Source organism: Coturnix japonica, chromosome 4 (genome assembly GCF_054131305.1).
Source record: "Coturnix japonica strain WE chromosome 4, WE-NBRP24, whole genome shotgun sequence".
NCBI classification, from domain to species: Eukaryota; Metazoa; Chordata; class Aves; order Galliformes; family Phasianidae; genus Coturnix; species Coturnix japonica.
Genome location: NC_140666.1, coordinates 22,237,701 through 22,251,854, shown reverse-complemented (window position 1 = coordinate 22,251,854; position 14,154 = coordinate 22,237,701).

Genomic DNA, 14,154 nt, shown 5'->3' with positions numbered 1-14,154 from the left:
AGATAGGGGGAGAAAAAATAAAAGTAAACAGGTATTATAATATGTTAGAACTTAAATCAACAATTAAGGCTATGTAAATGCTACTCAAATGGGGAAAGGTAATATGGCTTAAAATGAAGCGAAGTGGTCTGTCATACTTGAGACTTGAGCTGACTTCGGTTTTGCATTTCAATCATGGTAGCAGTAGATAAAGAAAAGATGGGGGCAAAGTTCCCCATGTTCAACAGAAAGAGGAATTGCCTCATTGTGCGCTAGTTGTAGTATCCCTGAAGATATAAACAGGAATTAAAGGGGAACACCACAAACCATTTACCTATAAAATGAAAAGGGGCATGGCCACAGCTTATGGTAATGCTTTCTGTATTCAGCTCTTTAAAAAGAAACTTATGCCCTGTGTGAGTTTAATCCTGAAGTTTGTCACTGAGACTGCTGGAAGAGTGACATTCCAAACACAATTTCGACAGTACTGCTCTACACAGTGTCTGAAGTGAGATTATAGTGTGTACCCAAGTTGTCAGCAAGTACTAAATCAGTCTGTCAGCATTTTAAATGTATGACATTGTGCTCAGGTCCATCTCTCCTTCTAGAATACCTGATCAAGGGGAGCAAAGCAATTCCCCCTCATCTGAATTCTAGGTGAACACTGGAGAACTGCAGGGCTGCTAAGAAGAAACGACATCCTTGCAATGGTAGCCTCGTGTTCATGCAGTCACAGATTAACTCAGCTCTCAAATACTGTAGAAAGCAAAAACTGGACTTGAAACCTGCATTTCTAGGAAGATTCAAATGCTAGCACATGAATATTAGCAGTGCTTATGTCCACAGGGATTTTACTGAGCGGTTTTGAAACAATTTGTGCATCCATAAATACCACATTTTTCAATGAGCACAGGAAGCCTGCAAAGCTTTTTGTGCAAAAAAGCAAGGTTAAAACTCATTAGAGCTCACATCAGACATCTGATGGGCTTTACAAGCTGCCTCAGTGTCTTAAAGTGAAAAATAACCGGTAGGAATTGCTTTATATTTTTTAATGTCCTGGATTCTCCTTTTAGCCAGAAAGTAAAATTGCCCCACACCAGACATGCACTCCCCTGATAATTCTCCTCCTATCGTTTTAAAAGTATGAGTTTTGACAGGGGTTATAAAGATTGCCATTAAACTCTGCTCTTGAGTACAGCATAGGGGAGAAGGTAAAAATAGCAAGGATTTGGGCCATAGTTACCTCCATTTTAGAGGATAGGAGAAGGAACTACAACAGTAGGAATTTTGAAGCATTTTCTATCTCCAGACCAGGTTTCTTGCTGGGATCATCCAGACCTGCTTTGAAACTGATCCCAATCACTGGAACCACTCTCAAGGGCTCCTCTGGACAGTGTTTGCCTGCAGTGGAGGAGAAAAGAGTGGCTGGTCACTAGAACAAGCTGCCCAGGGAGGTACTGGAGTCACTGCCCCTGGAGATGTAGAAGAAACAGGTTGATGGGGCACCAAGGGCCTTGGTTTAGTGGGCACAGGGGGATGGGCTGGCATTTGGACTAGATGACTTGCTTTGCTGACTGTACTGCACAGCATCGAGGTAGTGGGGAGAGGCACTGCAGAGTGCCACTGGGACATCCCGGTGCCCAGAGCTGGGAGAGCAAAAGGGCCAGCTGGAGCATCTTGGATTTCTGCAGTTCACGCACCTCCAAATAAAACCACAGTGGAGGAAATGCTGCTTTCTGCAGGTGCATCAGTCTGACTGGCATCCAAAATGAAGCAAAATGACTGAGATTAAGGAAATACAATCCAACCAAAAAAGAAGAGAAGAAGAGATGGGGTTTTGTTGTTTGCTATTTTAAAATCTGACTCACCATTCTCATGATCTGAGTTTTCTATACTAGGGCTCCAGGCAAAATTACAACTGCAAATTTAAATTAGGACACAGATCAAATTCACCAGCATTCCTGCTGTGTTGAAAAAAAAGGGGGGAATATAAACATGTTTGTATATAAAGTGCACTATGTCTGTATGAATGGCATGCATGGGAGAATGACCCCAGCACCAAAGGCAGGCATGTTTTGTTGAGGCAACATGTCAAAGTGGAAGGGTTACTAGCTAGTTTTATTCTGAAATTCAAGGACTCATCTATACCATAAATCATATAACACCGCAGAGTCTCATTACCACAGGATAACCTTATACCTCATTGCTCATTATCAAATAAATAAGGATAGTCAATCAAACCTGTTCTTAAATACTTAAAGCAAAACTCAAAGGATTAGCACCACATTTTGGTAGATTTTGTTACCTTAGAGAATGATAAACATTACAACCTCTGTGAACTGTCAGTGATTAGTGCAGTTTTTGGAGAAACTGAAAACCAAAGAATCCTTTTGGCATTACAGCCCAGTGGCTGGTTATCACATCAGGTAGAATCAGCAAAACAGTGCAACCCTCAGATGGTCCTAAACAGAGCTGCCCTCCCTGAAAGCTGCAGTTATGAAATGGTTCAACCTCAACCAGCATGAGCACCAGGAATCGTCAGTAGAAACATTGGAAACTGGACTGTAAAGAGCACACAAAGGCTGGAAGCAAGGCAAGCACTCCTACAGACCCCTATTAGCAGGAAAAGAAGCAGTTCCAGTTTTCAAACTCCTCATGCTACCTAGGACTCCTCTTCCCTCCCTGCAGAGAGAGACCTAAACATCTGCATCTCCTCTCTCCTTCCAACTACTCAGAGGCTGGAACACACATGAAGAAATTATTTGCAAAAGATGAAATATTTTGACATCAAAGTCTATAGACTAAAACTCCCAGTATACACAAACCCAGATTAAGTTTTCTTTTCTTTTTAATTTATTTTAAGAGTCGTCAACAAAACTGCAAAAGAAAATTAATGTGTATAGAATGGAAAAACAAAACAAAACAAAACCACTATTGGTAAAGGAAAGCCAAAACATTAATAAAACATTTCCAGTTCCTCTGTAATTTCTAGTACTTTTATCTGATTTGGCACATGAAAAACCCCTTGAATTTTAATTTGGAATCTGACTGCAATTTCTTCTGTGTTCAGTGGTGTCAGTTCACAAACCTGCTTGTACAGCTTACTTTACATTGTACTTTGTAAAACTTTAAAATTATTTCAAGGGAACTCTGGATGTGATGTAAATAATTGAACATGGTAAGTATTTAGAAAAAAAAAACATAAACATTTTGATATTTTAGAGTTCTGTCAAATTAAAATTTATGGTAAGGAAGATTCTGTTAAGCTTTAGAGACACTGAGAACTGAACAGGTCCTTGAGGAAAAGAGGGGAGGGAATTTACACAGCTCCTTGAAGCTAGATGGGCTGTCTCTGAAGTTTTCAAGTAAACAATATTACATCCCCAGAAGTACCCAAAATAGTTAGCACTGGTTGGATAGAATGAATATGATTTTATCTAAAAAGCTCATCCATCTGCCAAGAATTAATGGATCTACAAATGCAAAGTGCTCAACATAAATACAGCAATTCAGTCTTTACTTCTAGACTTGGGTGGAAATGAAGAGCTGTAACATTTGGATTCATCCCGTAAGACCTCTGGCGTTGCTTCAAATAGCTTTTAGGTCTAACATTATGAGAATCGGAGTGAAAAAGCCAAGTTATTCAGAGCTTGACTTCAAAACATGGGTAAATAATCAGCAAATTCTTCTTCCAATTCAGACTGATTTGTGCCAAGGGATCTATCACTGGTAGCACCACAACATGCTGCACAAATAGCATCATGTGTACGTCACTTACATATGTAGAGATAAACATACATATATAAACACACATGCTAAGTAAAATGCTTTATTGTGCTACAGTGCTCAAGTCCTCAGTAAAATTAACAGCTTGAAACAAACGACAAAATTGCAAAAAGAATTTGACACCCTTTTGCTGATTACTCATAATAAAATAACATAAGCTTAGAGAAATAGAATATTGCACCCCATTCCAGGAAGGCAACGTTCTGTTGCATGAACCATGATTACTACAAGCTGGTAAGATGTAAAGAAAAGAATAGGGGTACTTCTGAGCTCTGCAGATTAACTCTTTAAGAAGAGTGTATATTTAGCCTAAGTTTTCCCTGTTGAATTCAGACTCCTCATCTGCCAGACCCCCAATGCAAAGCAACCCAAATCTGGAAGGAGGTGAGCAATCACTACCTGTAGGCCTCTACCACCAAGATGTCAGATGAATGGGGCTCTAATAACATCCTGAGAACTCTGAAATCACTTAAATGTTTGCCTTCATTCTGTTTCCTTGACAATTTTTGGCTAGCAATAGCATTGACTCATTTTCTTAATTACTTCTGTGACTCATTTGCCAAAAACTATTGCAAGAGATGCTGCTTGGAGATGACAAGCATCTCAAGATGATTGAAAATGTGTTTTGCAACTCTGACAAGTGAGATTAAACAATAGGTTGTGTCAAACTGCATTAATCAGGTTTGGGAGGGTCACTCCGTGACTTTTAGTTTCTGACACATAGTCTAAAATAACTCTCTTTTCTCTTGTTTGCACTCCGTTGTCATTGGAGCACTGTGTCCTTTTTTGGCTACAGCTATTTTATCCCACTATTTCATATTCTGCAGCTACTCCAGCCAAGCATCCTTTGCCATAATTCCCTGAGCTAAATTTTGGATATCACAGGGTTACTTTTAATTTTATTTAACAGCATCAATTCAATGAAGGAGCGAGAAAGCAAAAATCATATTCACCAGCTTTCACAGATTAAAATACCCATTCCAAATCCGTATGTGGTGAACCTTGACTTCTAGCTCACCCTCAAACCTGTCAGAATCATGTTATTTCAAATCACTAAATAAAACCCAATATTCAATTTTAAGAATTTAAAACACGTTTGCCATCATTATCCATAAATTATATGGCAGTGTTTGTGCTCCCAAATTAGCAACCGTGTTAGCACTTCCATCAACTCTCATGGCACAGGGACAACTCCATGCCCCCAGAAACAGCTCTGTGACATTAGAAGACCCACATTCAGGAAAACTGACAGCTCCTCTCGTAAAGACCTTAGAATTAAAGATAAAATTCAGATATGAAGAGCACTGAATGAATGAAGGCTACTTAGATTGTTTTTGTGTCAATGTGTCAAGATATTAGATTGCTTAAATACACAGATAGTCACTTCACCCAGCAGAATAATGCTTCTGCAGATATTGCCACAAAAATGATGCTCATTCACATAACCTTGAATTTTATTTTCTGGAAGCATTAATTATTTAAAACACAGCCACTGAACACTAGAAGAATATAGAAGCAGAAATGACAGAAGATTAGTAACATTTTTTGTTTTACTTCAGCATATGTGCTAAAAGTTATTTTGCTACATTTTCCCACCTGTAAAGGCAAATATCTAAAAGATTTTTGGATCTGTTTGGTCACACAGGAATGACACAATCTTTCCCAGTTGTCTGTGAGTAATTTGGCAGGAGTTAGTGAGCTGTGTGATTTAGAAGCCATCATGGAGGAGGAAGCATGGCAAAGTTATGCTCCTAGGCTTCCAGCCCCCATCCCACTGCCAGAAGGTAGGCAAACTCCTTTCTTGTGCCACTGAGATGCTGCAACCTGCAGGCCCACAAACAAAGCTTCTCCACTGATTCCAATATCTTTGCAAAACAGTCAAATACAAACTATTGCACAATGTTTACTTCCTTCTGTTGAATACAGCATATAAATACTGCAATTCTTCCCATAATATTTTTGCTAGATATTTTTATTATTATTATTTAGTGCATGAAAAACAACAGGGAAAAAAAAAAACCAAAAAACAGAACTTCTGGGTTCTCACCAAGTTCAAATCTTATCTTCAGCTCCTTCCATATTTTCTGAACTATTATGTTCCTCTCACTTTGCAGCCTTAACATTTCTGAGGGAGCAAGTGCTTTAAAAGGTATAATTCTTTCTAACTCAAAATACAGAAGGGGAATGTGGTTAGGTATTAGGAAGCAATCATCATCTCCTCCCCTCAGTGACCTTTTTCTTGAATCAGGTCTTCATGGTTTTCTTAAGAGCTTTTTATGTTAAGATTTTACTGGATGAAAATATCAATTGAGAAAATATTTGCATCTGGCCATCACCAGCTCAGATCCTGGCTGTTACACTAAAATGTTAGCAGAGAGACACTTCAATGTAATTTTGGCACCCCTGACCTAATATTGCCTATAAAGCATTATAATTCTTTGCAAGAGCCCTGAGAGTGGCAGGAAATTTGCATTCATTAATGGTCTGTCTGATGCACTCACTATGGCCTTTTGAGGAACACGGAATGAACATAACTAAATATCAAACATAATAGAATGAGCAAGAGGGAGTGAAAGAAATAATACTGTCTGACCAGAAATAAATATATATACACACATATATATATATATATATGTTTTGCCAATTCCTACAATGAAATCTGTCATCCTGAGAGAGTCCCAGTGCACAGCCACCTCCCTGTGCCACCTCACACAGCTATGAAACCCTTCTGAGATCTAGGTCTGTTATCTGAACCAGGAAAACGGAGCTTTTTCTCAGCACAGCGTGAGATCAAAAAGGCAGATATTCTAAACACAGTACCTAACTCTTCCCATAGTTATTCTGATTCAAAAAAAAAAAAAATAAAAAAAAACAACACCAAAAACAAAAAACCCCCCACAATTTGTTATTTACTGCACAGAGAAATAAACTCAGAAAACTGTACCAAAGGTAATAGCTTAAAGCATGTACTATTAGAAGTACAACTCCAGAACATGCTTCTGGATATATTGACGTTCCTTTCAAAATGTAATTCACATCAATCAAAAAGTGCCTCTTCACACCCCGGTATCCTTTGAATCCACAATTCCCTCACACAGCAGCCCCCATACAAGTCCCAAGCTACAGCAGTGGGCATCAAACTTCAATAGCCCAAATATCAAAGTGGACAACAAGAAGTGGGAAGAAAAATAAGCATTGCAAGAAGCCATAAAAACATAAGATGTTGCAGTCTTTAATCATAGCCCAGTCTCTACACACACAGAAGCATGAGCAATACCCCAAAACTGCAGCTCCATTAATTCATGCTATCACAACTACCTGCTTTACCATTAAACACCACAGTGCATAGCATTAGACTACATTATCTCATTAAGAAAAATGGGCTTCTCGTACCTTTATGACAATTCCTGCGATAACTGGAGAACAGTGGAGTGCTGCTGCCTGGCTGAAACACAGCCATTGGGGCTATTTACACTGTTAATGAGACTGGGAGCCTGCCTCAGCTTTGCCTCTGATAAAAGTTTCAAAAAGCAAGTCATTCTCACAGGTTTATTCAATGCCTGCTAATTAGCCAACCCACTGCAATTAATCTTAGAATTAGAAACTGGTTGAGTGTTCATTTCTGTTTAATCAGATTATTAATAATACAAGCAGTCTTTTAATTATTCTTCCAGTGTATTCCTCCCTCTAAACAAACACGTTTTGACTTTCAAAACACACTTTTAAAGATCGAGTTGTTTTCCCCCAGAATGGGTTTTAGTAACCCTGTCAATCACCTGCACTGGTAACAGATCTGAGATCAAATCAGGATGGATGTTCCTAGAAGGTTCTAGATCTCCTGCAGACCATTGCAGATCTGCTGCAGATTTTCTTTCTGAATATGAGGCTACTTACACCTTACTGCCTCTTTGACCAAATGCAGCGAGTTAAGTTATTAAGGGCCATAAGCAACAGAATTTGCTGCATGCAACTCGCTTCCAAAGCTCTCAGCCCAAACATTTTCTACTCCACACTGTTTAAATATAGATGAGCGGTTTTTCAAAAATGGTGGAATTATTCAGTTCTTTGTTATTGATAAAATACTCACAAAGGTCGCAGATGCAGCACTTTATAGATGATAAATACTCCCAACAGGAAAATCCACTGACAACAAAACTGCTATGACCTTTTATCCGCTGCAAAGTGACTTCCCAGGCAATAACAGCCTCATTTGGTTTCTTTCTTTCTTCCTTTCTTTCTTTGCCTCTTATGAACTTCAAGAAGTGCCTTTTATTGGTCATGGTAGAAAAAAAACCCTCAGCAACATAGCTAGGCAAATTCAACAAGGGCTCTCGGATAATTCTCATAGCAGAAAAGAAAGCAAAGCTCTATTCCTGAAGACAGCGAAATCAGGCTGTCCTTCACAAGATGACTGTGTTATTAATTGTACCACTAATGTTCTTCCATTCTTTGCTGTGTAGCCACCTATTCCAGCTGTTATTCTGCACTTGAATTCATGCACGTATTCATACACGTTCACCTAAACTATACTTACACAGCTACATACAGGGAGAATGCAATAATAAAACAAAATACTATTTTTAAGGCAAACTCAGTGCTTTCAATGCTCAGAAGGCAGATTTGACTGCTTGAATTTGACAGTGGGTGAAGGCATTGCAGATGAGTGCTGACAGTGCTGGTTTAATTATACTATACCATCAGGTGTGCTGTATGCATGCTATAATTTATTGAAAAATCTTAGGTGTGCTCAGGAGTGTTTTTAAATGTTAATGATACCATCTTTTGTATTAGACAAGTACCATCAATAGCATTAAATCCAATCACAAATGCTCTGTGAGGATAAGGAAAATATTGTTTATGCTAGTCAAGAAACCAACAGTGTTGCTTCAATTTTCTATAGATAACTAGATTACAGCGCTATTGTCCAGCATTTCAAGACAGTACTTGACAGTAGGAAACCTGGATGTATCATTAACAAAGTCTTAATGCAAACCCAGGAAGGGCTGTGGCTATAGAACAGACCAGATGATTCAGCCCCATGGCCTTACTCCAGCCAAGGCTGGTATACCCAACTCACACTGCAGACACTGCAGCAAGGAGAGCTGACATGGAAGGAACATCTCTCTACCAGCTTGTAGTTTCATTGACCTTTTCATGATTACATGACAATCAGCCATCAAGCACTTTCTAATTAGTATCAGAAGGATTCAATGGACTTGATAGATTTTCCCATGAAAGATTAATCCCAATACTTTAAGCATCAGGCAAAGCCCCACACTTTTTTTCCCCCAAGATAACATATGTGTGTAAAATATTCTCACATTTCCAGCTCTCTCTCTGGCAGTGAATGAGACTTCAGCACTGCTTTCTCTCTTTGCATCCTGGACATCATGTGGGGGTGCTATTTTCATACAGGTTTGAGCCCAAAGAGACTATAGCATCACAGCTTACATGCACCAAGGTGAAAAGAAGCCTGCAGTTTTCCCAGAGGCACTGTGTCTCAAGACAGGGCTGCTTTGAATGCAGTGATTTTTGCTTACTGAATTACAATGGAAACATCCTTTTATGTTACATCCTTTGGGTCCTATATTCCTATAACAGCGTTATCTCTTTAACAGAATTAAGTGCTCAGTCTTACTGAGCAATCACATACAAATTAAAAAGGCCTAATAATGATTATTTTTGACTGACTTGCAAGGGTTATTTGGCTGACTTATTCATTATTAGTTACAGCTTACATAGGTCTTCAGTCTAAGTTCTGGGTCCACACACTCATTTGCAAAACAAATACATTATTTAGATGAGCTCAGAGTCTCATACAAAGCCCTTTACTTACACCCATCAATCACTCACATTTCTTTGCTGACTGTAACAGTACTTACCGACATACTTGAGCTAAAGCTACATACACAAATAAGAGAATACAGAACCAGAGTTTCTTTTTCATGTTTTATTTATTCAGACTCGTGGCTATTTGATGCTTGAAGTATTGTTGAGACATTTCTTTATAGCTTTTCTATTCATAATCCATTTGTATAAAGGATGGTGTTACATTCTATTATTTTAAGACTGGACTATTGGGATTGCCATCACTGAGAGCAATGGATTATTTGGGTTCTGCATGTGTGAATTCCTCCCATTTGGTACCCAGGTTCACTTGGAAGACATCTGTGGATTTCACAAGTTTCACTTTTAATTCTCCACTTGAAGAACAGCAGTACAAAGTATCCAAAACAAAACCTGGCAAGAAATGCTTAAATTGAACATTAGAGAGATCCAGGCCCACAGAGAGCACTCCAGACCCACTGGATTGAGGAACAGAAATAAACAAAGCAGCTGGCAGCGGCAGAGAAGTTCTTTAATCTCTCATCTGAGTTCTTCCCAGATGGCTGTAATGAGATTCTTCTAAAGAGACTGTGGGGTAATATATCTTGGCACAAACCCATAAAAGGTAGAAACCCCTTAATACCAAGACATGGATTCAATACACTTGTCAAGGAGAAAAGCATTCGGACACCACATGGGCAGGAACTGCTGGAGCACTCCCCAGCCCCAAACTGCCTGCCCAGGAAGCAGCTCAAGGCTGCTCAGTGCACCATGAACAAAAGCTCATGAGAGAACCTGTGCAGCTTAATTCTACCACCCACCTGCCGTGCCCAGGTGAGAGCTACAGCAGCTCTGTGCACACTTCTGCAATGCTCTTGCATGCCACTATAAATTTGACGTGCTCTCAATGTCTTGCTTTACTAACATCTGGTCCACTGAGACTCTCTGAGGCTGGAAATCCTTTCTTCTTTGCAAAACCATCTTGGAGTAAACCAGACATTGAAATCTTAATTTATCATGGAGTAGTTTATCTGATGCTCAAGACAACATTATGCCATCCTCAGTCATCACTGAGACTGATGGTGAAAGAATCGAGACAACAGGAAGGTCATACATGTACACAGAAATGCATGTCTTACAGCAGAGGAGATCACTTTCCTGTTGGAGTCTGATGTCTTGGTGAGATTCAGACCAGAGTCACAGGTCCAGTTTTGGTGCCTACAACCAGGGCCATACTGTGAGAAACAGATCACTGGGGTCTGCTTCAGGAGGTGTGAAAGTAGGTAGCATCAAGTGAGCTGAGAAAGCTCCCAGGACAGCTGAGAGCAATGCTGACCAGCTCTTTCTCACAGAGATTCTCTTGTCAGCTGAGCTGAGCCACTGCTTGGTATTTAACATGTGTCAGAGGGGTCCTTCTAGCAGGGGTACCAACCAGATCCCTGCAGGCACTAGGTGGTACAGTTATGGGGAACAACCATGCCAAAGGCACTCCAAGTTTGTGAATAGTTTCAGTAATAGATCACAGCCACAAGTAAAGCATGGCAGAAACTCAATATTTTTATCTGATTCAGTTCCCTGCATCACAGTTTTCTGCTGTTCCTGTACACTCATCCACACCCACTGCCGACATAAGAAGACACAAAGCTACTACTATTTTTCCAAAATGTCAGGATCTGCAAACTTGCGGACAGCTTTTTGTAAAGACGAAGGGGGAGGAAGACATGCTCCTTCTCCTCTGCACGTTATTCAGAGGCTCGTCATTAGCACTACTCACTCTAGACCATCCTACTGCAAGCGGTCTGTATGCAAATAACCTGTCCTCCCATCACAATCAGGGAGCCAGACATGTAGAGCCCTGCACTGGGGAAGCAGTCCTAATAGGCACCATCATAACGAGTTATGTTATAATTGGAGGCTACAGTACAGCAGCCTAAGTTGAGGGATCAGTGCTTTAGAAAGTGGCCGAGGAAAGAAAATACATCTATCTCCATACTCTTTATTGAAGTCTGATTCAAAGAGCAGAGTTGGTGATTTAACATAAACGTAACACATTTTTATAATCCTTATCAAATGTTCAGTCACTAGATCAGCATAAAGCACAGCTTATTAAAATGGATAAGAAGGGGATTATGTGATTCACACTGTGGAGAAAAGAAATGTATTTAAAATACAGGAATTCTTTAATCTGTTGCTCAGAAGGCACCGCACACATTGCTAGTGGAACAATGTGTGTGCATCCAACTTTTAATCACATAGGTCCTGACAAAGGACAGTAAAATGATTCCTCCTGGCACAGGATAAGCTTTTAACAATAAAATCCTGATTGCATGTCAAACTTTGATGATTTTGGTTGGATGACTGACACAAGTATTTAACTACACTTTCACAATTTTAAACAACAAGGCTGAAATTCCAGAGAGTCTAAACGCTCATTTTATATTTTGCATATCTTCTTGGTGCATATCTACTGTTTTCTAACAATGAGCTTTATGTGCTGATCTGCAATTTAGCATACAAACTGAACCTAATGTTCTGAGTAAAGGGCTACTTTCAATGAAAAGAGATCCTACATAGAGACACCTCTGAAGAAAGAAGTAGGATACCTTAACCAAGCTTTCAAGGAAATATTTTTTTTTTATCATTACTTATAACATTGACTAGATTTCATGAAAGACAGCATTACAGCCTCGAAAACATTAGTCAAAGGTTAGATTTCTTTAGCTATGATATCTATAAAAATATAGGCCAAGCAAGATGCTTTGCTACAGAATATTCTTCTCATCAGCATAAAAATCATTTTCTATCTGACAGACACATAGTTGAACACCTAGTGCTCCATGTTTGATATGGACAACCAAAACTTGTCCAGGTTCTAATATTAGACTTCCAAAATCTTCGTTTAGCAAAACTTTTCTTTTTAACATTATTGCAAATTGTGTCAGACTATGAACTGCCAGTCTCTTGTTAAATGTCAGGAGTGAGGAAAAACCCAAAAAGAAAATATATTTCTTGCACAAAAAGAATTCCTTACTATTTGTAATTAGGGTACCTATTACACATGAATTGTTTCACATTTTGCATACTAATACGTTTCACAAATCTAACAAGTGAGGTAAAGTTGTTTCTATTGTGATGCGTTGGTAAGTTGTTCTGTACAAATTCACTGGTCTACAGTTAAAATGCAAGCATTTGGAGAAAATAGATTTACTGTATAACTACAGAGTTAAGTTGAGTGAATGTGGATCTGAAGAGCATCATGACTCAGGTTTCTCCAAAAATTCCATAACTAAACTCTCAGAGTACCATGAACCTGCACGCACGTAAGCCTACAGAAGTTAATGAATACAGATGTCACAGTGTACAGGTACAAATGTTTCCACAGGGTATACGATCAGAATCCAGGCTAAGCTGGCATCCTGCAGCTTGACTGGCTGTTTTAAGGCAGACTTCCTCCAAAATATCTCTTGCTCCATGGAATCACCACTTCCTGGTGATTCACTGCAGCCACTAATTATTGCAAGTCACAACAGAATTACAGGCAAGATATTACAGGTCCAAATATTTGATGAAATTACTGATGCTACCAGAGGGCCCTGAAGAACAAGTCAGAGTCAGAAAACCACCCTTCTGGACCCAGGCAGGAGATAGGTTTGAGTTCATAGGTGCAACATATGCAAGATTAAAGTTTTAATGACGCATCCATCAGAGATCAGGCAGCTTCCCTGGAACTTTCTCCTACAGAGGAGAAAATGGATGTGGTTTCTCATGCATGCCCCCATATATTAACTTATTTCTGAAAATGCATACTGACGTGCATATACATACTGAGCAGCACTAGGATAATCAGGCTTCCTTTGGCTGTATTTTGACAGCTAATAATTCCTATTGTCTAAAAATAACAAACGCTTTTTTGTGGTAAATATCCTCAACAGGTAAACTAACTTACCAACCAGAAAGAGAGTTAAAAGCCTCATCAGAAGAGTTGTCCTGGTTCTTACTGTACTCAACACTGAGTTATGGTATGAATCTGAAACACACTTAAACAGAAGTTTGTACTTTCCGCATAGCACTAAGGAACAGCTCTAGCAAAATTACGAAGGGAGGATGGAAAGAAGCTGAAGAAACTTCTGTAAAAATACAAGGACATGAAGAGATTTTTCACACAGGGAGAGTATTGCTACTTGTACATGCCAGTGCTTTCACATGGGGTCTGAAAATCATTTGGTGTCTTCAGCAGTTACATTTGCACTTAAATACTGTTTAATCACCCAGGATCTGTCTTATGACTAGGAGCAAATTAGGAGAGAGTGCTTTCTCTTTATATCATTCAGACAGAAATTAAGAAGTAAAGACAGTAATAATGAGTCCTAACAAAATTATACCTTTCTTAAAGTGAGGTTATAGTAACATGTTATCATTAGATAGCTTTTATTTTTTATTACATCCAGAAAAAATACAGAACAAGTACCAAACCTTTCACAAGAGCCATTTATATCAATAGAATTACATAAGCCATTATCAGATACAGAAGCCTCTCAGCAGTTCTCTGCACAATTCCAAAAA